Genomic DNA, 6,708 nt, shown 5'->3' with positions numbered 1-6,708 from the left:
GGAACTTCGTTGTCTTTGGCTTGCGGTGGCTCTTGTGTAAAAACTTCCATTCACAAAATGGTTTCAAGTTTCAATTATAGTTTTGTTCAACCAAAAATAACCCCTCTGTTTTCATTCCTTCAAGGGTCATTCTATTTGCTAATATTATAAATTCTGGAATACTGTGATACCCTGAAACCACAATATTACTGAGACAGTTACAGTACCATGAAAAACTCATAACATTGCAACACTAGTGAGGACATTCAAAGGGCTGTTTAGATTACGAGTTGGGGTTCACCCTTTAAATATGATGCTTAAACCTGCAGTAATTCTTTTTTTGTCCACTTATTTTAAGCAGAAACAAGTTATGAACCTTTTCAGTTGACATGTTGGACTTGTTAGCAAACTGTTGCTTATTTTCACCTTCAAGTTACATGTCAGTCCAATATTCTCTCTTTGTTAGCTCTGTTTTTGGTCTCTACCAGCTCCCGGGGGAAATATGTGTCTCTTCAGCTGCTAAATGCTCCACTATGTTGCTAACCCCCTAACCCTAAATTTAAAGCTGCCCACCTAGGCTTTAAAGTTAGGGTTAGGGGGTAGGGAATGGATATCAGCGAGGGTTCTCTCAAGTATAGAAGTACAGAAGTGTGTGTGTGTGTTTCTTGTTCAGGCTGTGGACATAAATTCTGTCCGCCTCCAAACAAATGTGAAACAGCAGATGGGAAACAGTGAAGGTGAAATGTTTTATTGGTAGAACTTTATCTGACATGGCTGGTTACAGAGGAGTTCCACTCAATGTAGAAATGACTCAACAAAATCAATATATAACGACCTCTCTACATGTACCTGTCCTGGCTTTCTAAATAGTAAATGGACTACACTTGTATAGCACCTTTCTAGACTTTCAACCACTCAAGAACTTTTACACTATGTCGCATTCACCCATTCACACACTGGTGGCCAAGGCTACCATACATGATGCCACCTGCTACTCACTAACCATTCACACGCTCTAACACGGAATGGAACAGCCATCGGAAGCGACTTGCCCAAAGATGCTTTGACATGTGTACTGAAGAGGCTGGGGACCACTGATTTTCCGATTGGTGGACGACCTGCTCTACCTCTGAGCCAAAGCCGCCCCTTTCGACAACTGCCTATCAAGGGTCGACCATCACAATAACTTGGGTGAGTTGCAGACACACAATGTAAAAAATGTGACTAATGGTTACTAAAAAACATTGACACGTAATATACTGCAGTTGAATAGATTTTAAGCACTAGCATCTGAGCATCAGCAGACAGGCAAGGCAAGGCAAGGCAAGGCAAGGCAAGGCAAGGCAAGGCAAGGCAAGGCAAGGCAAGACAAGTTTATTTGTATAGCACAATTCAACACAAGGTAATTCAAAGTGCTTTACAGAGACATTAAAAGCAACAAGACACAATTTAAAACAATAAAAACAGTCAATTAAAAAGGGAAACAGAAATTGAGAATGATAGTGATAATAAAATACAGTAACATAAAATAAAAACAGGCTCAATACATTGCATCTAAGAGCACTGCATACACAGACATTATCGTTAACAAACTATAGAACATTTGTATAGCTGCCTAAGCTATACGGCCAAGGGTCCAGGCCGTGATGGCCTATATCACTCCTACGACTCCTAGCCACCAAAAAGTGCTCTTAGACAACATTTAAGTTTAATTTCAAAAACCAGCTCTGTCAGAGATTTCAGCTAGGATCTCTTGTCCCTGGCTCTGAACCATCTTGAATTTGGTTGGTCGGGTCTGTTTTTTAATGAGTGTACAGGACGTCTCCCTTAATAATACACCCAATGCGCGCCCACTATTTGCTCTTGAGTCCTTCACTCAGAGTCTTACCGTCCCGCCGGACACAGGTTCCACACACTGGTCTTATTCAGATCGTAATGAACTCTAAAGATCCATCACAGGACATCTCCCTTCTAGATCTGAATTCACAGCATGCTCCCCAGTGTTGAGTCACAGCTGACTCAGACTTCCCGATCACCCCCCGCAGGGATGACGACAGCCCAACCTCTTAATTCCTTAGACTCTGAAACTTCTCCTATTGGAGATTTCAGCCCGGACTCAGTCCTCAGCCCTGAAATCTCTGACATTTGCAGCTGATTTAACAATAAACCCAAATAGAACAGTCAGGATAAGAAAAGAAGTAGAATAATAAAAGGCATAAATCAGCAGTGTGTAGTTAAAAAGTACGGGCAGTAGAATACAGCAGGTAAGTATTTCATCTAAGAGTACGCTTCAGTAAACAATAGTGTTTTTAGCCCTGATTTAAAGGAGCTGACAGTTTGAGCAGACCTCAGATCTACAGGAAGTTTGTTCCACAGGTGAGGAGCATAATAACTGAATGCTGCCTCACCTTGCTTGGTTCTTGTTCTTGGAACACACAACAAACCTGTTCCAGATGACCTAAGGGGTCTGGATGCTTCGTAGGGAACCAGTAGATCAAGCATGTATTTTGGTCCGAGACCATTTAGGGCTTTGTAGACCAGCAGTAAGATTTTAAAATCTATTCTTTGACTCACAGGAAGCCAGTGTAGCGATTTAATGACCGGTGTAATATGGTCCAGTTTCCTGGTGTTTGTAAGGACTCTGGCGGCAGCGTTCTGAATCAGCTGCAGCTGTCTGATTGATTTTTTGTTAAGGCCTGTAAATAAGCCATTGCAATAATCCAACCTACTAAAAATGAATGCATGAATAAGTTTTTCCATGTCTTGTTTAGACAGAAACCCCTTAATTCTAGCTATATTTTTCAGGTGGTAATAGGCAGATTTAGTAATAAACTTTAAATGGCTGTTGAAGTTCAGGTCTGAGTCAATAATAACACCAAGATTTCTGGCTTGATTTGTAGCTGTCAATGACATAGAGCGAAGGTGGGCGCTGATCTTTGCCCTTTCATTTTTAGGGCCAAAAATTAATACCTCTGTCTTTTCTGGATTTAGCTGGAGAAAATTCTGGCACATCCAGTCATTGATTTGATAAATACAGTTACTCAATGAGAGTAAGGGACTGTAGTCATGTGATGACACTGAGATATAGAGTTGTGTGTCGTCGGCATACGTATGATAGGAGATGTTGGGATGTTCCATAATCTGGGCTAGGGGTAGCATATAGATGTTGAACAGAAGTGGTCCGAGAATGGACCCTTGAGGAACCCCACATGTGATTGTAGTTCGCTCAGATTCATGGTTACCAATTGACACAAAAAGTCCCTATCTTGTAAGTAAGATTTGAACCATTGTAGCACAGTGCCGGTGAGTCCCACCCACTTTTCCAATCTGCTAAGTAGTATATTATGATCAACTGTATCAAATGCAGCACTGAGGTCTAGTAATACCAGGACAGAGGATTTGCATGCATCATTATTCTGATGAATATCATTTAAGACTTTGATAAGTACAGTCTCAGTGCTGTGGTGTGGCCGAAATCAAGACTGAAATATGTTAAAAAGATTGTTTTGCATCATAAAAGTATGGATTTGCTGGAAGACAACACTTTCAATGATTTTCCCCAAAAATTCAGGAGGGAGTGATGCTGTGGGGTTGGTCAGTCTGTCCACTACAGAAAAAAGTTTGCGGGCGTTATTACTGTTTCTATTGATAATCTCTGAAAAATATGATTGCCTTGCATTCCTCAGTTCCTGGTTATAGTTGTGAAGACTCTCTTTATAAATGTCGTAATATACCTGGAGTTTGTTTTTTGCCACCTGCGTTCAGCTTGTCTACATACTCTTTTGTATTCTTTAACCAGTGTGGCGTTTCTCCAGGGTGCCTTTTTCCTACCTGACAGAACTTTGGTCTTAATTGGGGCGATAGAATCAATAACAGTCATAACATTGGAACTAAAACTGCTCACAAGGTCATCAACTAGAGCTGAGGGCAGGGTTGGTGATGGTATAAAACCCAGGGTGAATAATGCACAGGTGTTATCATTTATATAACGCTTTCTGATCACCTCTGCTTCACTTTTCATAGGCTTAGCAAGGGTGGTCATTTTGAACGAAACACAGTAATGGTCAGATAAAGCGACATCGTTCACCACATCCTCAGAGATATTAAGACCTTTGGAAATAATTAGATCTAATATGTGTCCTCTGTTATGTGTTGGTTCTGTGACATGCTGAGAAAGCCCAGTTATCCAGAATATTTAACAGTTCCTTAGCACACCCATCTGTAAGATTATCAACATGAATGTTAAAATCTCCCACTAAAACAACACAGTCAAAATCCATGCACACAATAGACAGCAATTTGGCAAACTCATCAAAAAACCTTGCATCATATTTGGGGGGTCTGTAGATGGTCACTAAAATTGCTCGACAGGGGGATTTTAACTGAGTGGCAACATATTCAAAGGAGTCAAACTGACCATAAAACATTTGCTTACACTGGAAGCTGTCCTTGAACAGAGTGGCAACTCCGCCTCCTCTCTTATGTATTCTTGCTTCACTAAAGAAACAAAAATTTGGAGGGGTTGTCTCAATCAAAACTGCTGCACTATTTTCCTGACCTAGCCAAGTTTCAGTTAAAAACATAAAATCAAGTTTGTGCTTGTTAATAAAATCATTGATTAAGAAGGATTTGCCAGCCAGAGACTTGATATTTAGAAGTGCTAGTTGTGAAACGTTATCTGGCATAAGTTTAGAGACAGACTGTGACTGACATGAGATACATATCAGATTTGATGGGTTGACCGTCCTTGATTTTCTGCAGTTGTTTTTATTTTTGCCATGCCGCTGGCTGAGTGAAATTGCCGGCATAAGGGGGAAAGCGGCATGGTGACTGTCCTATCTCTTCTTTTCTTGACATTCTTGCTGGGACAGAGACAATCTCTGCAGGTTTCTTGTAATGTGGAGGACAGAGTCACAGACCGTGACGTCATCATCATGGGAGGCAGTTGTTGTTTTGGGAGCAGTAACTGTCTGTCTGTCTGCTCCCTGTGTGCTGACCTTCCTGCTTATCAGTGCATATATGTTCTGATAAGATGACTCGATGGTGTGACGTATGTTGCAGCCAAGATGTCTGGAGCCAAGGTAGTTTGGGTGAATCCCGTCTGGCATGAAGCGGCTTTTTATGTTCCAAAAAATATTGAAATTGTCAATAAATCCAACCTGTTGCTCGAGGCAGGCTGATGACAGCCAGGTGCTTAAGCAAAGGAGTCTGCTGAAGGACTCGCAACCTCTGCCGAGTGTTGGGATAGGTCCAGAGATGAAAGACATTCCTGAGTGAAGTTTTTTAAGTGTTTCCAATAAAAACAGAAAGTCTTTCTTTAGGGTCACAGACCCAGATTTATTCGTGAGGATGTCAAATGAGCCAGCATGAATAACAATCTTCTTAATATGTGGCCGTGTAGACATGATGTCTGGTAGCCGAGCGAGGTCCTTTTTTTGCTCTGTAACACCACCTCCGACCATTGCGGCTTATGACGGGGCATTGAACTGCTGGGCTGCGGAGGAGAGGAGGTAGGATCCCAGGCTACTGTGTCCTGAAGAGCAGCTTTTAATGAGGAGATCTGTAGAGACTGCTCGTGAGCCACGTCCAGGGTGTTTGTCAGCAGCTCAGATTGAGACTTGAGTTCCGCTGACAGCCTTCGGATGTCTTCCTTGAGGTTGGCAATGATCCTGTTTTTCTTAACGAGTTGCTGGTTTTCATCGGGAGGGCTGGATGTAGCCATTAGCTTAGCAAACCAAGCTAAGTTGCTACAGGTTGCTTCACAAGTCGGCTCCACTCAGGCTTCAAACGAGGAACTCTCTCTTCCTCTTCCACTATCCTCTTTAAATGTCAAAGGGATGTCAAAGGGACTTTTAGCTCCCGAGTGCAACAGATACAAAAGCTTAGCACCACTGCTGCTCACAACCTGACCAGCGGTTGCAAATAAAAAAATCAGGATGAAATCATTTTACGGACCAGAAAACTGCAGCAAGACCACAAGAAAACACCATCACGTTTAAGTTCAGTCATAAAACTGAACATCAGATCTCAGGTTTCATTTTCACCACTGTGATGTTATGTTTTACTTCCTTTAATGTTGATAACAATTATCAAGGGAACAATTATTGTTCTCTTAATTTCTCATCATAGATACATTACAGTTATTAATGTTCAACTGTTTCTGGTTAATTGCAGCATGATTTATTTTGTAGAAAGCACATTCACACACTTTAAAGGGCTACATCTGCTTCACTGACCTCTCAGGGGGTTCATTCACCAAGCCTGTCACAGACTGCAGGATCACACAGAAACCACTAGATGGCAGAACAAGCAAGCAGTTGTTGGTGGATGCACTCCCTCTGTTAACTCTTTGACTTGGCACACACCCCCATCAGAAGAGCTGCAGTGATGACGTATTCAAAACAAAGTGGACAATCACTGTAGTTTGTTGGAAGGAGCAGGTTAACTGAAGTTTCAGATTGTCTGGATGCATTTGCTCAGTAAAAGTGGGAAGAATTACCAACCGGGAAAAGCGGGTAACTGCCCCCAAAAGGCACAACATTAACTGTGTGGCAATTAATTTGATTAAAAGTCCATTTGTTGTGTAATATGCAGGATAATCTAAACTAAAATAAGGGCCTTAAAGTAGCCCCACACTCACAGTTTGCCATAAATGGACGTAGAAACAATTGACCTATGTCCCGCCCTCAAACGGGATGAGCCAATCACAGTGCGTATAGCCATTCCCAT

Source organism: Epinephelus moara, chromosome 7 (genome assembly GCF_006386435.1).
Source record: "Epinephelus moara isolate mb chromosome 7, YSFRI_EMoa_1.0, whole genome shotgun sequence".
In the NCBI taxonomy this organism is placed as follows: Eukaryota; Metazoa; Chordata; class Actinopteri; order Perciformes; family Serranidae; genus Epinephelus; species Epinephelus moara.
The sequence above is the reverse complement of the archived record's forward strand: the minus strand, read 5'-3'. Positions refer to the sequence as shown.